Here is a 21,252-nt window from a genome sequence, read left to right on the forward strand (position 1 = left end):
AAAATGAGTAAAAGAATAGTCCAACTATTTGTTGCAAGTCACAACACAAGAACACTATCATCTGATCTGTACATTGATACTTACATTGAATTCACAAAATCAATAAAAACTGATGTCATCAGGATATGCCAAATAAGAAGAACAAAAGATCTCGTTGCACAATAGAAAAGCAGAGAGCAAGTATTCCTAGGAATATCATTCAACAACAGAGTAAGGACTGGAGGTGTTGATTCATTTGTCAGGAAAGAAACAGTTCAAGGATAGTCAGCTGCAACATCATATCATCCTGAACAGCAGTTCTTATGCTTCAGATAAAACAAAGGAGAATGATTAAAATTATTCAGGTGTATGCTCCCATGCAACAAGCAGAAGACGAAGAAATAGAACATTTCTATGAAGAGCTGGAGGAGGCAATGCAGAGCCAACTACACAATCATCCAAGGGGACTTCACTGCAATAGTAGGTGAAAAGGAGAGTGAGAATGAAAAGTACGTGGGAAAATTTGGTAAAGGTATAAGAAATGATCACAGAGCACGTCTGGTTGCATTTGCAGAGGAAGACCATCTCCACATAATGAACACGATATTTTAGAAAGAACAACGTCAGCAGTGGACATAGGAAAGTCCGGATGGAGTCACACTGAATCAGGTTGATTATGTATTGATGGATGCCAGAAGAATCTTCAATGATGTAGCGACAATAGGAGAATGAATCATTTGCACAGCCTCAGACCATCATATGTTGCGCTCAAAACTATGTGTTGACGATGCCTACAAAGACTGAGCCAAGAGAAGCCAGAAACTGAAGCAAAAGTGGCACTTTTTGCACAGGAACTGAGTGAAATGCACCTCGAATATAAAGTCAACAAGGATGTTGATGAGGATTATGAAGAGTTTATCTTGCAGATAATCTCAGCAGCTAAGAAGGCAAAGGCATTGAAAATGCTGGGACGCAAGCAGAGGATCAGCAAGGAAACTGAATCTAATGGCAAGGAGGGCATGCATGAAATTAGAAGGAAAAAAGGGTGAAGACTACAGAACACTGTGCAAAGAAATTTGTGTGAAGATCAAAGAAGACTACGAAGACTTTAGAAAGAAGAAATTGAGAGAGGTGGCCAAAAAGAACGAGAGTCTGAAGAAGGTAGAAAGAGATGTGAGGCTGAAACAGATTATTGCGAAAATGGTGAAAGGACATTGGAAAGGAGCAAGATGAACGAAATATGTACAAAATTCTACGATCTCTACTCCTTGCATGTCAATGTCCAGTGTACACCATCGAGGCAGCAGGTTATAGAAGAAGTTCCAGACATTATGTGGGAAGAAATCGAATATGCAGCTCATAACATAAAGAGAGGGAAGAGCCCGAGAGTAGACGATATTTGGCTAGAATATCTCAAAACAGGGAAAGATACTCTCTCCAAAGCATTGGCGCAACAGTTCACCATCTACATCAATAGCAAGTGTGTTCCAGATGCACGGAAGAAATCGAAAACAATACTATTAATGAAGAAAGGGGATCTTAAAGAATTGAGCAACTACCGTCTAATTACACTCCTCTCACAAGTGTATACGGTTTTCACCCGCGTCATATTCAGTCGGATTAAGAAGGATCTTGAAATGCAAGAAAGCAGAGAACAAGCTGGTTTCCACTCAGGGTATTCGACAATTGATCACATCCACTCAATTCAGCAGCAATCAAAAAATGCAAGGAATACAAAGTATCGTTGTGTATTGCATTCGTCGACTACAAAAAGGCATTAGACTAGGTGGAGATTAATGCTGTACTCAATGTGCTCAACAAAACTGGGATTGACCCAAGGTACGTCAACATGCTGGAAGAAATTAACCGCAAACTGCTCACAGAGATAACATTATTCTATGCCCCCTGCATTATTACTATACGTAGAGGACTCAGACAAGGCAACACAATTTCTCCGAAGCTGTTTGCAGCAGTCCTGGAGTTGCTGTTCAAGAAATTGAACTGGGAAGAAGGAATCCAAATTGATGGAGAACAGTTAACACATCTTTTTCTTCACTGACTGTGTAATATTGGCAAAGGACACAGTAGAACTGGAGAACAAATTGCAGCAACTGCAAACACTTTCGCATGATATCGGGTTGGAAGTGAACACGTCAAAGACTAAGTGGATGTGGAAGGAGCATTGTGCAGAAGGAATCATCACTGTAAATGGGAAAATAATCAAGGAGGTCGACAAATATATTTACCTGGGTCAGCAGCTGAACAGCGACAATCTATTTGAAAGGGAATGCAGTAGGAGGAAAAAGGCAGGGTGGGCAAGTTTCAGTAAAATAAAGACGTCTCTAACGGATGATGAACTGCCCATGAAGAAAGGAAAGAACTGTTTAACTCCACTGTTCTGCCAGCAATGTTATATGGAGCGGAAAGCTGGTCAACAACGAAAGCTGAGGAAGAAAAATTCGCTGTCACCCAGAGACCAATGGAAAGGAGAATGTGATGTTTCACTCCATATTCTTTATGAAAATATGCTTATGATATGAATATGACATAACTGAGATGTACTTTATGCAAGATAGGTCTTGTAAGAGATCATTGGAAAGGTTCTAATTTACTGAATGTGATTTATCCAATTTGTATGCCTGTATCATTTCTGTATCTGAAGTTAGGAATATTGACTATGTATCTGTATTTCAGCTATGCTACTTTGGGTGACACCCACTGCTAACACTTCAGGTACAACAATGGAAAAGCCAGACAGACCGGATGGCCCATCAACAAGGACAATGGACTGTGAAAAAGCTTGGCCTTCCTGGGCATGCTCCATACTGCCACTGACTCATGGATGCCGTGATACTACAGAGTCAGGTGGTCTTGCCACCTGATACTAAACATTACCTGGGACTTCTTGTAACTTTCCACCGTAAGGGAAAGTGGGAGTCAAGTTTGGGAAACAAAGGATTCCCACCTTATGTAAATCCTATTTAAGGGTGGGGAGTAAGGCAAACGGGACTTCTCCTCTCCATGGACTGTCTGCCCAAGAACAAAGACTGCAGGGAGGGCAAGGGGGGAGTCCAGACTGAAACAGGGGTCCAGTCTGAAAAGGAATATAACTGGAACTCTGAACCACAGAAACTTTGCAACTTGCCTAAAATAACATTTAGGGTGAGAATTTACATTTTGTAACCTGTTTCTTAAGTATATTGAGTTTAGCTGGTGTATTTTGCTTTATTTGGTCAGTAATCTGCTTTGCACTGTTATCTCTTATATTCACTTAAAATTCACCTTTTGTAGTTCATAAATGTATTGCTTGTTTGTCATATAACCCAGTTTATGTAATTTCTAACGGGGGGGGGGGGGGGAGAAGTTGTGCATATCTCCCTCCACATTGAGGGAGGGGGCGAATTTCATAAAACCTTTGGGGTTTTTGTATCCCTTAAAGGGAGTGGGCACCAGGGTGTTGAGGCAAGCCCCTAAGGCTGAATCCTTCCAGAGCGGATCTCTGTCTCTCTGTGCAGCTGGGTGTGGCCCTGCCTGTGTGCTTGGCTGGAAGAGGTTTGTGAGCCTAACCCAGCAAGGCCAAGTAAAGGGGATCCAGGCTGACTGAATAGGCTGACTCAGTGGCACCCCAGCACATCAGGTGACACCCCAAAAAGCCCAAACCCATGACAGCGAATGTGTAATGCTCAGTGATCACATACCGAACGAGGAGATCAGAAGGCATACAGAGGTGACCGATGTAGTGCAGGCGACGTACAATGCAAAGTGGAGACGGGTGGGTCATGTAGTCCGCAGGCAAGGCAATAGGTGGACAACTATTTCTTGACTTTAGCAAAGCTTTTGACACGGTCTCCCATAGTATTCTTGTCAGCAAGTTAAGGAAGTATGGGCTGGATGAATGCACTATAAGGTGGGTAGAAAGCTGGCTAAATTGTCGGGCTCAACGGGTAGTGATCAATGGCTCCATGTCTAGTTGGCAGCCGGTATCAAGTGGAGTGCCCCAAGGGTCGGTCCTGGGGCCAGTTTTATTCAATATCTTCATAAATGATCTGGAGGATGGTGTGGATTGCACTCTCAGCAAATTTGCGGATGATACTAAACTGGGAGGAGTGGTAGATACGCTGGAGGGGAGGGATAGGATACAGAAGGACCTAGACCAATTGGAAGATTGGGCCAAAAGGAATCTGATGAGGTTCAATAAGGATAAGTGCAGGGTCCTGCACTTAGGACGGAAGAACCCAATGCACAGCTACAGACTAGGGACCGAATGGCTAGGCAGCAGTTCTGCAGAAAAGGACCTAGGGGTGACAGTGGACGAGAAGCTGGATATGAGTCAGCAGTGTGCCCTTGTTGCCAAGAAGGCCAATGGCATTTTGGGATGTATAAGTAGGGGCATAGCGAGCAGATCGAGGGACGTGATCGTTCCCCTCTATTCGACATTGGTGAGGCCTCATCTGGAGTATTGTGTCCAGTTTTGGGCCCCACACTTCAAGAAGGATGTGGATAAATTGGAGAGAGTCCAGCGAAGGGCAACAAAAATGATTAGGGGACTGGAACACATGAGTTATGAGGAGAGGCTGAGGGAGCTGGGATTGTTTAGCCTGCAGAAGAGAAGAATGAGGGGGGATTTGATAGCTGCTTTCAACTACCTGAAAGGGGGTTCCAAAGAGGATGGCTCTAGACTGTTCTCAATGGTAGCAGATGACAGAACGAGGAGTAATGGTCTCAAGTTGCAGTGGGGGAGGTTTAGATTGGATATTAGGAAAAACTTTTTCACTAAGAGGGTGGTGAAACACTGGAATGCGTTACCTAGGGAGGTGGTAGAATCTCCTTCCTTAGAGGTTTTTAAGGTCAGGCTTGACAAAGCCCTGGCTGGGATGATTTAACTGGGAATTGGTCCTGCTTTGAGCAGGGGGTTGGACTAGATGACCTTCTGGGGTCCCTTCCAACCCTGATATTCTATGATTCTATGAACCCGCATCAGTGACTGGATCCCCAGAGACCACATGCGACCGCTGGGAAGACTAAAAATGTGTGGGGCCGATCCCATGACAAAACTCTTTGGCCAGAAATGTGAAGAACGTGCTCGCAACAAAACAGAATGGTGTAGTGTTGACTTTCATTCGTGGAGGGATGGAAGAGGACAAGCCGGACAAAGGTGAGGTGACTAGTAATGAGGTATAAAAGTCAGAAATGGTTACACGAAAAATAAAGAAATTGCTGACTAATGCCTAACTTAACAAACTATTTCAGAGTGAGCAAAGCATCTCACCACATGTTTTCAGCAGTGTTATCAAACTCTCAGGTCAGGAATCCTCCACCAGAGTCCAACACTTGTTTCCTTTTTCTCTTCAGGTACAGTGAATGTATTAGCCAGAGAAAGGGGGAGACAGGGTTCCTTGGCGGTGTTTGTCCATCCTTGTTATAGTTTCAGTCCCCCTCCTGTTCCAGCTGAGCACTAGGAGACAGTCTAAGCAGAAGGATGGTCCTGGCTGCCTTTTTCACTTGTTTGATCTTACTTTGTTTTCCCTTCCTGTTTGATTACTCTGTTTACTGCTTAAATGCAATTAAGCAGAACACACAGTCCTTTGTTTTGCCTACTTCTGCTTGAGCAGGGCTGTGGGGTTTTGAAAACAGGTTAATAATATCATACAGGTGTGACGTTCCCCTCTGGTGTTATCTGGACTGGTGATCTGCTAGGTCACTCCAATCCTTCACTCTGGAGCCAGCCTTACTCCGTTCTACTGTGAGAACCCCCACTCCTGGGCTGTTCACGCACAGCCTCTGGCATGTAAGCTGCTCCTTGGATTGTGCAACTGAATGACACTAGCCAATATCTCCGGTCCAGACACAACCCTTGGAACCTTCATCCTGTAGTGTCCAGTTATGCCCGCTGGATGCTGCAAGCTTACATGAGTTCGTCAATTTAACAAAGAAATTGATATGTACCAGGCTTGTTATCCCAAGGGGAGTCTCTGACACACCTCAAACCAAACTCACTGCTTTAGGTAGAATAAACAAACAGATTTATTAACTAGAAAGAGAGATTTTAAGTGATTGTAAGTCAAAGCACAACGAGTCAGATTTGGTTAGATGAAATAAAAGCAAAACACATTCTAAGCTGATCTTAACACTTTCAGTGCCCTTACAAACTTACATGCTTCTCAGCCATGCTCTTCATCCAGGCTCTCCCCTTTGATCAGCACTTCAGTCACTTGGTGTGTTGTCTGTAGATGTAAGTGGAAGAAAGAGAGAGAGCATGGCAAATGTCTCTCCCTTTTATCATGTTCTTTCTTCCCTTTTGGCTTTGCCCCCCCCCCCCACTTCAGAGTCAGGTGAGCATTACCTCATCGCAGTTCCAAACTGCCCAAAGGAAGGGGGTGACTTCCTCGAGAGTCTAACAGATTCTTTTGTTGCTGCCTAGGCCAGTGTCCTTTGTTCCTGTGAGGATGGGCTGAGTTTATCCCATACTGCCTCTCAGCTCTTGGAGAGTTTTTGCCTGGGCTTATTTTAAGCCATGAGGATAAATTTTCAGCCTCATAACTATATACATGAAATTATAACCTTATAACCTTACTATAACATTACTGTAACAACAATGCTCAGTGCATCATGAGCCCTCCGAAGACACCCGACATGACAAACTTTGCATTGGATACCACACAATCATTTTACGAGGATGAACATGGGGGCGCTGGGTGTTCCCCCAAGGTACAGAGCGTCACAACAGGGGAATCTTATAACTTCATATACAGTGTTGCCACACATATTTTATCAGGACGATGCTGACTAGCAAATTATGAGTTTTCAAATTGTTCAAGACATGCCATGTACAAAATTGTTACAGTACCATGTAGAGTGTGAACACAAGGGTATATTCTGTCACAGTGGGGCACTGACACACCCCACGCATTGAGAAACACTGAACTAAAGGATGTTGGTGAGTAGCTGGAGGACTAAAGCAGAAAGGGTATTGTGCTGCAAAGAGGAGGCTGTGCGATCCAGTGGGGAGTGGGAAACAGGAGAGCTGGGTTATTCCCAGCTCTGCTGGAGACAGAGGAAAGTTTCTTCCCTTCTTGGTGCATCTTTTTTTTTTCTGGTAAATTGAGATAACAATGTTGATCCCTTTTGGAAAGCACAAGGAGATCTGTGGATAAAAAATGCTCTGCAAGAGCGAACCATTCTTGAGAGACAGGAAAAAAATTAAATGAATTGTTCTGACCCCTTGATTGTCTTTAGTGGCTGGAGTTATTTCTGAATTCCAAGAGCTGAGGTGCTGTTTCAATGAAATAACAAAGTTCCTGATTTAATCTGCTTCTTTATTATATGGGGGGAGGGATAGCTCAGTGGTTTGAGCATTGGCCTGCTAAACCCAAGGTTGTGAGTTCAATCCTTGAGGGGGCCGTTTGGGATCTGGGGCAAAAATTGGGGATTGGTCCTGCTTTGAGCAGGGGGTTGGACTAGATGACCTCCTGAGGTCCCTTCCAACCCTGATATTCTATGATTCTATAGCGGTGAAAGATCTAGAGAGCTCCGACATCCTTTGTGGCTTCATTGGGACAATTCATCTCCACCGCCTGAACCAATATTCAGCAGCAGCATGCAAATAGTCAGTTGATAAGTTGATAAGGCCAGGCCTGCCACGTGCTCGTGTGTAAACATGGAGTTCCCTGGCTGGACTGGGGCGTGAAGATGAAAGACGAACTAGATTTGACTTGGTCTAGGTGTTCACTTGAAACCTTCTCCCCAACCCCCACGTGTACAGATAATGCTTGTGTTTGCTTTTAAAAGGTCACTTTCACTATTGGTGCTTTATTTAAGGCAGAGGGGTTGGTGCCTCAGAGGAATAGCTCTGTCTCTCCGTGTGAAGAAGTTTCTGATACTGAAATCTGCATCTGAAAACCTCAGACATTGGAACCACGGACCAGGTGAGTCCTGACCCTCTCTTCAGTGTGTTACATTGTGAGTTAATGTGGAAATTGTATATATATGTTAACTTGGCAAATAGTAGCTTTAGAAAGCCCAAGACCTTGTTGGTTTCTCTATATCTGTAAAATGAGGCTAATGCTATTGAGCTGCTTTGTAAAGTGCTTTGAGATGTACTCATGAACAGAACTAGGCATTATTATTACACAGCATCAGCCCGTCTGGCTGCCCAGCACCAGAGTACACATGAGCCTCAATGGACTTATCCTCAGAGCACCCAGTGAAGTAGGAACAGTTATCACCCCTATTTTACAGGTGGGGAGTTGAGCCCAGAGAGAGCACATCACCTGCCCGAGGAGTCAGTGACTGGGGGGGAATTGAACCCAGCTCTCCTGAATCAGAGCCTTAACCACAAGCCCCACTCCGCCTGCCTTTAGTACTGGGTAGCTGTGCTGCAGGGCCCCTCGGCTGGGCTCGTGATGGTGTGGCCATGCAGTGTGCAGGCAGATCCCATGGCATGAGTCAGTTCTTCTGCAAAGCAAGGAGAGAGACTCCTAGAAAAAAGTCTGAGCTGGGACTTGGGTTCTGATCCTCTCGCTTCCTTTCTCTGGACCTGATCCCAGCGCTGACTGAAGCCATTCCATCGTGAGGCATTCCATTGACTTCAAGTCAGGCCCTCTCTGCCTCAGTTTCCCCACCTGCAAAATGGGTATAATGAGATCTGTCCACCCTACAGGGGTGATGCGAGGCTCAGTTAGGGTGACAAGATAGCAAGTGTGAAAAATCAGGACGGGGGTGGGGGTAATAGGTGCCTATATAAGAAAAAGTCCCGATTTTATAGGGACAGTCCTGATTTTTGGGGCATCTGGTCACCCTAGTTAGCAGAGGGAGTGCAGGGGGAGGGCTTGCTCTGTGCACATGACGCTACTTGAATTCCTCCCAGTGCCCCGTACAGCACCATGGTCCCCGGTGCTCCCCTCCCAGCCCGGATCACCTCAGCTTCCCACCCCATAAGCCTGTCACTGAGCCATCTCTGAAGAAGGAAACTGCTCTAAGGATGTCACAGCAAGGCATCCCCACTCCAGCAAACTCCCATTGAACTCAAGGGCTGCAGGGTCTCAAACTTTCCTCTGGGGTGTTAGTGTTATAGGCAGGTTATGCAGAGAGTCAGCGCAGCCCTGGGATCAGGAAGATTTGGGGTAGAGCCCTCCCACCCTCCAGCCTGGCTATTAACCAGCTGATCTACTGTTTTCCCTGCTGCAAAGTCAACAATGAAACAACGCTCTCCTGCTGCTCCTCATCCAAGTGACCAGGGTCCACCCTTGCAGTAAGTGGCTTTTTTTCCTTTCCCTTCCTGGAAATAATTCTCCCAAACCCTAAGGCAGCCTCCTGCCAACCAGAACTCACCCTGAATTAGCTGCAACCATTTTCTTCCGTCCATGTTCCAGGGCCAAGGTTTTCAAAGATGGGTGCCAAGGGTGGTGTTATTAATTACTGTGATAGCGCCTAGGTGCCCCAGTTCTGGACCAAGACCCCATGGTGTTAGGCGTTGTATATTATCTATTAGGTGTATTACGGTAGTGCCTAGGTGCTCCCACTCAAGCCAGTTCTACAACCTAGCCCCTATTCGTAATTTTCAAACTTATAAAGATCTTCCGCTACTGATTCAGGGATGTGAAATAGTTCTTAGATGTACCTCTTACTAAAAGCATCAGTTCTACTTTATATATAGACAGGTGTGTGTCTGTGTCTTTGTGCGATTGTGTGTAGGGGGAGGTTTTGCATGTTTGTGTATGACTGAGTTTGTGTTTCTCTCTGGCTGCATGTGATTCTGTGGCTGGTTGTCTATGGTTGTATGTGTGGCTGTGTGTGTTTCTGTGTTGTGTATGATGGGGGGGCTGTATGTGTTCAGTTGTGTGTGACTGATTGTGTGTCTGTGTGCTTGTGTGTGTGTGTGGTGGTGCTTGTACGTAATGTCACTCCCCCAGTGGCTTTCCCAGGACTGGGGATCTCCGCACTGAGGGGACTGAGGGCTCTGCCATCCTGGCCACATAAATGGTAACAGATGGAAACTCCTCACCCTGCTATGCAGATGGGAGCGGGGGTGCTGCTGCGCTAAAGCTCGCCATCCATGACCTGCTGGAAACGTGGGAGGACACGCATGTCAGCCAGAGCCCCCAGAGTAACCAGACCTACCAGAGCCTGCCCCGCAGCTGCAAGCAAATTAAAGCCACCCAGATTGGGGCTAGAGGTGAGTGCAGAGGGGGCGTCCCTGGATCTTCAGAAGCTGCTTTGCTTCCGCTGGGTGCCTGCTCCAGACCAATGTAAAGACTAGAGCTGGGTAAAGTCGGTTCAGATGCACCCGGGCATCTCTGGGCTGGCAGCGGGGACACCTGCCCATCCGTGGCCACTGTGGGCAATCGCATTACCAGGGCTGGCTCATTCTGAATACATCCAGGGGCTGATTCCAGCAGGGCTGGGACTGACGATGAGCAGGGGCCCTTTGACTGGTGCAAACTAGGGGGAGCGCTGTGTGCTAAGCATAAGCATAAGCTTTCGTGAGCTACAGCATCCGATGAAGTGAGCTGTAGCTCACGAAAGCTTATGCTCACATAAATTTGGTTAGTCTCTAAGGTGCCACAAGAACTCCTTTTCTTTTTGAGAATACAGACTAACACGGCTGTTACTCTGAAACAAAATTCTCTGTCACTTCACCACTCTAGGACATCCCACCTCTACCTAGTTCCTAGGGCTCAAGGCGTAACCCAGTTAATTTAGGCACCCCCTACCCTTTTCCAGTTCTTAGGGCTCCAGGCAAAGAGCACCTAACTTTACCCCTCTGTGGGCTCTGGGATCTACTCCTCCGGGTAAACACACTTTCCTTGTGAACTCCAAGCAAACACCCATACCCCGTGGACTCAAGAATTAATCTTTTGTGGGTTTACTGGGTCCTTTACCAGTGAAAGAGCCTTACACAGTAATGTCCTATTTAACCTCTATTCACTAACAATCACCAAAACAGACTGCACATGGTACACATACTGTGCTCACCACTCCCAATGAGACAGATGAACTTTTCCCTGCTGGCCAGTCAGGATCAGGTCATCTGGGGGCCTACAGTTTCTTCAGGGTGTCATTGGCAGAGTGTTGAGGTCTGGCCGCTCTGATCTTGGGGCTGTGTCCTGGAGTTGGTTCCCAAAGAACTTCCTTTTGGACCCCAGTTTATATAGTGAAACCTGAATCTGACTTAGCTGTACCTTAACCAATCATTTTACTAAAATTTGATTAATCAATCCTAACATATTGTAACAATTCTCTAACCTAATCATCCCACCACCTTACTTAATTTACACCTAGCAAAATTAATTATGTAACAGACAGAAACAATCAAAGAACCTGACAGAGATCATACAGAAAAACAATAGAGAAGTGTATAAAGATAAAACAATAAAGAAATGAGGATTTCACAACCACAACACTTGATAAGTGATTCCTTGCCAGACAGGATGCTATCAAACTAAGTTTTCTTTAACCATCATAAGATCTATTTCTTTACCTGGTGATAGTCGGTGCCATTAACAGCCCGATATTAAGTTGTTTTAATATAATTTAGATGGAATGTGAGGATGTGACTTCCTGCTTCTTAGCTCATGGCTGCTGCTCTCTTAATATGTCTGCAAACAAAGGCCTTACAATGTGATTACTAGAAAAGGCTTTATCCTTACATTCCCTGCTGCTGGAGCGACATGAGACCTCAGCTCTCTGCCAGTGCCCTGCTGCTTAGGCCTCCGCCATGCACAGGAGCTGCCGGCGGAGAAAACCTTGTCGGGGATCCTGCTGCCTCGTGTCTGGCTGGTCTCCCCCAGCAGAGAATTTCAGAGACACAAGTGGCACAGAGGCGCCCAACTCCCATTGCCCAGCATATGCCTCTGAAAATCTCCACCCTCCTCCACGGACCCTGGCGTAAGTCTCAGCTGAAGGAATGGCGTGCAGGACTCCGACAGGGAGGTCAGAGGGTGCAAGCCCTGCTCTTGGGGCTGAACTAGGGTTGCCAATTTTGGTTGGATGTATTCCTGGAAGTTTTATCATGTGACTTAGTCTTTAATTCCTGGAGACTCCAGGTCAATCCCGCAGGGTTGGCAACCCAAGGCTGAGCCCCTCCAGCGCCAGGTGACGTCCAGTCCAGGGCAGGTGCTCAGCCCCTTTGACAGTCTGAGGGTAGCCAGTGCGCGGTAGATTCTTTGCCTGGCTCAGTTCCACCCATCGTGCAGCCCCCAGATCGAGTCACCACAGGCTTAGGCCCAAAAGAGGGACACAGTGTGGGGAGACACACAGCAGGGGGCTCAAAACAAGGTCTGGGGCTTTTCCTTAGCACAAATTGTCCCTGGCCTGTTTCTCAGTTACACTTAGGCCTGGTCTGCGCATGGCGCCTGTCCTGGTGTCACTGTGTTGGGTTGGGGGATGGGTTTTTCTTGACATATTGATACTAGTCCAGCCTCAGTGTGAACACAATTATGCTGGGGGAAAGTGTAATTCCTTAGACAGGGACAGCGTATTCCACTTTCCATATGGGAATGGCTATCCCAGTATAAAGCCCCTTTAAATCAGTATAAATGGTGTCCACACTAAGGAGTTGTAGCGCTGTAACTACACCGGTATCATGAAAGTGCTACAGCTTGTGTGTGGAAAGGCTCAGGCCTTGTCACGCTCTGGGAGTCCCTGTAATTTGTACTCACTCTCCGCTGCCAAGGGGACTATAGTGCTCCTGGGAATCGGGCCCGTCTGCTCCCAGATGCAGGGGCATGTCCTGCTCCAGTGACTACGGGTTTGCGTCCTGCTGCAGTGCACTAGAAGCTCCTCACCTGGGCGTGTTTCCCATTTAATGTCTGGCTCCGAGAGGGCCTTTCCCTGGCTCTGGCTGACCAGGTGCTCCCCGCTTCCCACCCCTGCAGACGGGATTTACGCCCTGCGCACCGAGAATGGCGAGACCTACCAGACCTTCTGCGACATGACCACCAAGGGGGGTGGCTGGACCCTGGTGGCCAGCGTGCATGAGAACAATGTCTATGGCAAGTGCACAGCAGGAGATCGCTGGTCCAGCCAGCAGGGGAGCAGCATTAACTACCCAGAGGGAGAGGGCAACTGGGCCAATTACTACACCTTTGGCTCCGCAGCGGGCTCCACCAGTGACGACTACAAGGTGGGGTTCCCTTCTCCATGGCCAATAGCTACCTGCTGGGGAGAGACGGTGTGTTAGAATGTGGTTGAATGCACATGGGGAGGTGGGGGACACCGGCATGGGGGTTAGATGGGAGGGATGGTCCAGTGGTCAAGGTGCTAGCGAAGGGCTTGGCAGCCCTGGGCTCCATTCCCTGCCCTGCCACAGGCCCCCTGTGTGACCTAGCGCAAGTCACCTAGTCTCTGCGCCTCAGTTCTCCCCCGTACAATGGTGATCGTGCTTCTCTGCCTTGCGGGGTGAGTGTCAGGATACATATACCACAGGTGGTGAGGTGCCCAGATGCCCCAGTGATGGGGGGCAGAGGGAGTGGGTAAGTACCAGGGATGTGGCTGAGAGGTTTCAGCTGGGTCCTTGCTTTTCAGAACCCTGGTTATTACGATCTGCAATCCCAGGACCTGTCCGTGTGGCATGTAACCAACAAGATGCCCCTGAAAGAATGGAAGAACAGGTCCATCCTGAGGTACCACACCGAGACTGGCTTCCTGTCCTGAGAGGGGGGGAACCTCCTCAGACTCTACCAGGTGATGGCGCTGAGCTGGGGGCTTTGGAGGGGCATGTGCAGGAGGGGCTAGGTGGCTCTGCTGGCCCCAGTGTAGATGGAGGAGCTTGGTTGGGCAAATTCTCAACATGCTAAAAGCGCTCCATGCTGGGGGGTCAGGGGCTGATAATGGGACAAGGACCTCTCAACATTGCTGGTATTTACATCCCAAACCAACCACCGCCTTGGCACCGATGTGCTGACAGACTCAGCAGAGAGGCTGAATGGCCCATGAATACCAACCCCACCTCACACCCTGGAGATGGGGGGCCAGTGGACACAGGTGCTTTGGTGCTAGGCCAAGCCCTTGACTCACCCTTGAGCCCCGGCTTTGGGGTTCAGGCATCTTAGCAGGGGCATCTCCGCAGGGCTGGGGGTGCAGGGGCAACAATGCTGGACACATGCTGATTCTCACCTATTATCATTTACTGCCCGCATTGTGGCAGCTCCTAGCGGACCCCCCGCAGACCAGGGCCCCACAGTGCTAGGTGCAGCACGGACCCAGAGCAGAACAACAGTCCCTGCCCAAAATAGTCTGTGATAAATCCACCCCAAGGGGCACCTTGACATGTCATATTCTTGGCCCACTGGTGGAGTCACTGCTGTGCCCTAGGGCTGACCTGTGTGAGCAGAGGCACTGACTGAACAAATCACCCAGTAAGTTTTAATCAATGCTTCCTTGTCTGTGCTGGAGCTGCCCTGCCACAGGGACAGAAACTAACACTGGATGCTCGCTGCGTTTGTGTCTCCCAGAAATACCCAGTGAAATACGGCGCTGGTGTCTGAAAGACCAACAATGGCCACGCCGTGCCCGTCCTCTACGACTATGGCGATGCCCAGCAAACTGCCAGCTATTACTCTCCAAATGGCCGAAGTAAGTCTGGTAGTGGGTGTGCGGGTTCTGCCTCTCCACCTGCACAGACCAGCCCTGTCCTTCCAGACCGAATTACCTTTGTTTTAGAGAAAGGGCAAACGATTAAATGAGAGAGAGGATATGGAAAATCTCCAGGAGAGCGCGCAGTGTGTTTTCTCCATTTAACATGCTACATGGCAACTGAACACAAAAGGGTCTGTGATACCTGGTGAGGGTGTGGCCAGAAGAGGAGACTGAGGAGAGAGGTGATCTGGAGTTTCCAATCTCTGGGAAAGGAGCCAAGGAGAAAAGGCAGGAGGGGCCTTATGCCCTAAAGCTGGCCCTGAAAGGAGGCGGCAGCAAGGGTTGAGGAGATGCTGCGAGAAGGACCTTCCCTTCCCCCATGACAGACAGACCAGGGATAAAGACGCAGCCTGGGGAGACCCAGACCAGGGCAAGCCCTGAGTGTCAGCAGGGTGACAGAAAGAGCTGCTCCACAGTCCAGACTGCAGAAATCTCCAGCTGGAGAATGAGGCAGTGGCTGCACTGGCAGCTCATGCCAGGAGGGGTGTTTTGAGATCGTAGCACTACCCAGAGCTCCTGGGAACTGAAAGGTGCAGTGCACTAAAGACACACGCAGAACAGTGACAGAGCTATGGTCAGCCCAGCTGTGACGGGACAACTGCCCAGCTCCTGTGTGGGACTGGAATTAGAACATAACAATGGCTATACTGGGTCAGACCAATGTTCCATCTAGCCCAGAATCCTGTCTTCAGACAGAGGCCAATGCCATGTGCCTCAGAAGGAATGAACAGAACAGGTTATCACCAGTGATCCATTCCCTGTCACCCATTCCCAGCTTCTGGCAAACAGAGGCTAGGGATACCATCCCATAGAGTCATAGACGATTAGGGTTGGAAGAGACCTCAGGAGGTCATCTAGTCCAACCCCCTGCTCAAAACAGGACCAACACCAACTAAATCATCCCAGCCAGGGCTTTGTCAAGGGAGGCCTTAAAAACCTCTAAGGATGGAGATTCTACCACCTCCCTAGGTAACGCATTCCAGTGTTTCATCACCCTCCTAGTGAAATAGTTTTTCCTAATATCCAATCTAGACCTTCCCCACTGCAACTTGAGACCATTACTTCTTGTTCTATCATCTGCCACCACTGAGAACAGCCAAGCTCCATCCTCTTTGGAACCCACTTTAGGTAGTTGAAGGCTGCTATCAAATCCCCCCTCACTCTTCTCTTCTGCAGACTAAATAAGCCCAGTTCCCTCAGTCTCTCCTCATAAGTCATGTTCCCCAGCCCACAAATTGTTTTCGTTGCCCTCCGCAGGACTCTCTATTTGTCCACATCCTTTCTGTAGTGGGGGCCCCAAAACTAGACGCAATTCTCCAGATGTGGCTTCACCAGTGCTGAATAGAGGGGAATAATCACTTCCCTTGATCTGCTGGCAATGCTCCTACTAAGGGAGCCCAATATGCCGTTAGCCTTCTTGGCAACAAGGGCACACTGTTGACTTGTATCCAGCTTCTCGTCCACTCTAATCCCCGGGTCCTTTTCTGCAGAACTGTTGCTTAGGCAGTCGGTCCCCAACCTGTGGTCGTGCATGGAATTCTTCCTTGTCCTTGTCCTTGTTGAACCGCCTCAGATTTCTTTTGGCTCAATCCTCCGATTTGTCTAGGTCACTCTGGACCCTATCCCTACTCTCCAGCATAACTACCTCTCCCCTCATCTTAGTGTCATCTGCAAACTTGCTGAGGGTGCAATCCATCTCATCATCCAGATCATTAATGGAGATGTTGAACAAAACCAGCCCCACGACCGACCCCTAGGGCACTCCGCTTGATACTAGCTGCCAACTAGGACATTGAGCCATTGATCACTACCCGTTGATCCCGATGATCTAGCCAGCTTTCTATCCTCCTTACAGTCCATTCATCCAATCCATACTTTTTTAACTTGCTGGCAAGAATATTGTGGGAGACCATAACAAAAGCTTTGCTAAAGTCAAGGTATATCACGTCCACTGCTTTCCTCATATGCACAGAGCCAGTTATCTCATCACAGAAGGCAATCAGGTTGGTCAGGCATGATTTGCCCTTGGTGAATCCATGTTGACTGTTGCTGATCACCTTCCTCTCCTCCAAGTGCTTCAAAATGGATTCCTTGAGGACCTTCTCCATGATATTTCCATGTCCATCCTGGCGAATAGCCATTGATGGATCTATCCTCCATGAACTTATCTAGCTCTTTTTTTAACCCTGTTATAATCTTGGCCTTCACATCCTCTGGCAAAGGGTTCCAAAGGTTGACTCTGCACTGTGTGAAGAAATACTTCCTTTTGTTTGTTTTAAACCTGTTGCCTATTAATTTCATTTGGTGACCTCTAGCTCTTGTGTTATGAGGAGTAAATAATACTTCCTTATTTCCTTTCTCCACACCAGTCATGATTTTATAGACCTCTATCATATCCCCCCTGAGTTGTCTCTTTTCCAAGCTGAAAAGTCCCAGTCTTATTAATCTCTCACACGGAAGTTGTTCCATACCCCCTAATCATTTTTGTTGCCCTTTTCTGAACCTTTTCCAATTCCAGAATATATTTTTTGAGATGGGGCAATCACATCTGCACACAGTATTCAAGATGTGGGCATACTATGGATTTATATAGAGGCAATATATTTTCTGTCTTATTATTTATCCCCTTCCCAATGATTCCCAACATTCTGTTCACTTTTTTGACTGCCGCTGCACATTGTGTGTGGATGTTTTCAGAGAACTATCCACAATGACTCCAAGATCTCTTTCTTGAGTCGTAACAGCTAATTTAAACTCCATCGTTTTATATGTATAATTGAGATTGTTTTCCAATGTGCATTACTTTGCATTTATGAACACTGAATTTCATCTGCCATTTTGTTGCCCAGTCACCCAGTTTTGTGAGGTCCCTTTGTAACTCTTCACAGTCTGCTTTGGACTTAAGTATCTTGAATAGTTTTGTATCATCTGTAAATTTTGCCACCTCACTGTTTTACCCCTTTGTCGAGATCATTTATGAATATGTTGAACAACACTGGTCCTAGTACAGACCCCTGGGAGATGCCACTAGTTACCTCTGTTTACAATTTACCAGTCTGAAAACTGACCATTTATTCCTACCCTTTGTTTCCTATCTTTTAACTAATTACTGAGCCATGAGAGGACCTTCCCTCTTATCCCAAGACTTTGCTTAAGAGCCTTTGGTGAGAGAACTTGTCAAAGGCTTTCTGGAAATCTAAGTACACTATATCCACTGGATTCCCCTTGTCCACATGCTTGTTAACCCCTTCAAAGAATTCTAGTAGATCAGAGAGGCATGATTTCCTTTTACAAAAACCATGTTGACTCTTCCCAACAAATTGTGTTCATCTATGATAATTCCATTCTTTACTATAGTTGTAACCAATTTGCCTGGTACTGAAATTAGGCTTACCAGCCTGTAACTTCCAGGATCACCTATGGAGTCTTTTTTAAAAAAAATATGGCGTCATATCAGCTATCCTCCAGTCATCTCATACAGAGGCTGATTTAAGTGATAGGTTACATACCACAGTTAGTAGTTCTGCAATTTCACATGTGAGTTCCTTCAGAACTCTTGGGTGATACCATCTGGTCCTAGTGACTTCTTACTGTTTAATTTATCAATTTGTTCCAAAACCTCCCTAATGACACATAAATCTGGGACAGTTCCTCAGATTTGTCACCTAAAAAGAGTGGTTCAGATTTGAGAATCTCCCTCATATCCTCAGCTGTGAAGACCGATGCAAAGAAATCATTTAGTTTCTCTGCAGTGGCCTAGTCAGGAGTTCCAGATTCTTAATCATTCCCAGTTTACACACAGGGACTTAACGAAGGGGCTTGGCTAAGATTAGAGCTAAGTCATTTCTCTCCACCTGTCCATGGCAAACAATGGTTCTGACCTCCCCTTTTCTGTCACCAGCTGAATTCGTTCCCCGCTACATCCAGTTCTGCGTATTTAATTCTGAGAAGGCGGCCATGGCTCTGTGTGCTGGGGTGAAAGTCACCGGCTGTAACACTGAGCATGTGAGTATCTGACCAGAGTGGGGTTAGGGTTGGAGCAGAGACAAGCTGGAGTGGAGCGAATACAGCGGAGTTGCATCTTACGCGGGGGTTACATTCTAAAGTCAGTGTGTAAGGCGAAAATCACGTATAGTCACGAGAGACAGAAGAATGAAAGAATAAAAAAGGAGAAAGACGACTTCAGCGTCATTATGTGCAAACCGGAGTGCCTCAGGATGGCCAGGAGCATTGTCTACGATCAGCAACAATTTAAAGTTAAGTCCTTTCTCTTCGAGGTACCGCTTGACCTCCGGAATGAAACGCTTGTGGAACCAATCCAGAAATAATGCTGCCGTCACACAAGCCTTTTTATTTGATTGCCAGAACACAGGCAGGAGATTTTTGTTCTTGCCTTTTAGGGCAAGGGGATTTGCAGCCCTGTAGAGCAAGCCCTGCTTTATTAAATGTCCAGCCGCATTGCCACAAAACAACACAGTCATATGGTCTTTAGCTGCTTTTAAGTCAGGGGCTTGTCTTTCTGATTTCGAAGTGTAAGTGCGGTTGGGCATTTTTTTCCAGAAGAGCCCAGTCTCGTCAGCATTAAAAACTTGTTCCGGAAGATAGCCCTTTTCTTCTATGATTTTCTTTAATTGTTCAGGGTAGGCTTTTGCTCCCTCTTCATTGGCAGATGCAGCTTCACCAGTAGTCTGCACGTTTTTGAGGTTGAAGCGGTTCCTAAAATTGTTAAGTCAACCTTGGCTGGCTTTGAATTCCTTCTCATCAGAAGGCTGTCCCTCTTCAACGGGGGGTTTGAACAGCGCGTAGAGGCTAAGAGCCTTTTCTCGCAACATGTTGCCTTTGATAAGCACACATTTATGGTTCATGTCTTCCAGCCATAAGTTTAATGCCTTTTCAGACTTCACTAACGTCTTATCACGCACCTGGCTCGTCACCTTAGCAGTTATTGGAGCACTTGATGCCACGGCTTGATGAATTTCTCTCTCGAATCTTGATGGCATGGATGCTAGATTCATTGAGTTCATATTTACACGCCATGTTGGAGACCAACATACTGTCTCTCAATAACTCTAACACAGCCAGTTTTTCCTCCAGCGTTGGAATAGATCGCTGTTTCTTCGGCTGAGCACCAGAAGAAGTAGTTAGCTTGTGTTTAGGGGCCATGTTGTACGAAAAATACGTATCTTTAAACACTAGAATCACACTCAGCGTGGCGAGATGCTCACTGGATTGGTGGGCAGCAATCAATCCAGTGGGGGTCGATTTATCGCATCTAGTCTAGATGCGATAAATCGACCCCCGAGCGCTCTCCCGTCGACTCCTGTACAGTACTCCACCACTGCAAGTTATTTTTCTTTTTCTTTCGTGTATAGTTGAATTCGTGTAAATTAAATGTGCGTATGATGCGACTCCACTGTAATCTGAAAAAAACAACCACAGTTTTTTTGTGTCAACCCAAAATGGATAAAAACCCAAAATAGTTGTGGTGGGTCAAACAAAATGTTTTGTTTGACTCAAAACAACCTGGTATTTTTTATTTTTGTTGTTTCTTTTTGTGTGTATTTCCCCCCATTTTTAAAATGAATAAAATAGCTAAATATTCAAACCAAATATCCTCTCTCTCTCACACACACACTCACTTGGAAGTATTTGCTAAATTGAACCTTACTTCAGAAATAGTTTTTGGGGGGAGGGATAGCTCAGTGGTTTGAACACTGGCCTGCTAAACCCAGGGTTGTGAGTTCAATCCTTGAGGGGGCCTTTTAGGGATCTGGGGCAAAAATTGGGGATTGGTCCTGCTTTGAGCAGGGGGTTGGACTAGATGACCTCCTTAGAACATCAGGTTTGGAAGGGACCTATGATTCTATGTGGACAGACTATTCGCCGACTGGCCATTGCAGGGTTTCTTGCGGTTTCCTCTGAAGCAGCTGGCACTGGCCTGGAGACAGGAGAGTGGCTAGATGGGCCCCAGCTCTGCTCCGGTCTGGCAATTCCTCTGTTCTCTCCCCAGCACTGCGTAGGTGGAGGAGGGTTCTTCCCAGAAGGAAACCCGGTTCAGTGCGGTGATTTCGCTTCCTTTGATTGGAATAGCTATGGAACCCATCAGCACTGGAGCATATCCAAGGAGATGATTGAATCCGCAGTGCTGCTGTTCTACCGCTGAGTCCGGAAAGGCTGACGTGCCCCAGTGAACGACGCTGCTTTACTCCAGCCAGAGCTATTCCCTGGCTTTGAACGCGGACATCTGCCATGCAAATAAAGAATCTGAAGTGGGCTGGGGTGTCGGTGTGATTTGCTCCCCTTGCGACCCAGAGAGAGTTGCAGGGCTCTCAGCACCAGTCAGAATGAGGCACTTCTGTCATTATTTGTAATTATTTACTGTTAGCAATAATCGGAGCACTGGGTTATTATTATGCCTCCCGCCTGTGTGGCAGAGTCCTCGTAACCCCACCAAGGCTGGACCCAGGATTCCTGGGGGGTTCGACCCCCAGCCTTGTCGTGATCACTTAGGGCAGGGGTGAGGGTGTCCCCACCCTAGGGTGCTCTCTCCGCACCGGCCGCTTCCCTGCTGCTTATAGTTCAAAGCAAATACAATTCATTAAACAGCTACCAACACAAAAAGAAGGACCGGAAAGG

At 47.1% G+C, this 21,252-nt stretch overlaps 1 pseudogene across 1 annotated transcript; it reads left to right on the forward strand.

The window, feature by feature from the left end:
* Nucleotides 1-1,002: 1,002 nt before the first annotated feature.
* On the forward strand, nt 1,003-20,880 carry LOC140902915 (intelectin-like protein; annotated as a pseudogene). Its single transcript, XR_013635005.1, has 8 exons — nt 1,003-1,152; nt 9,168-9,229; nt 9,995-10,153; nt 12,855-13,102; nt 13,504-13,662; nt 14,433-14,553; nt 18,518-18,621; nt 20,627-20,880. The product of XR_013635005.1 is annotated as an intelectin-like protein (transcript).
* Nucleotides 20,881-21,252: the final 372 nt, after the last annotated feature.

Source organism: Lepidochelys kempii, chromosome 24 (genome assembly GCF_965140285.1).
Source record: "Lepidochelys kempii isolate rLepKem1 chromosome 24, rLepKem1.hap1, whole genome shotgun sequence".
In the NCBI taxonomy this organism is placed as follows: domain Eukaryota; kingdom Metazoa; phylum Chordata; order Testudines; family Cheloniidae; genus Lepidochelys; species Lepidochelys kempii.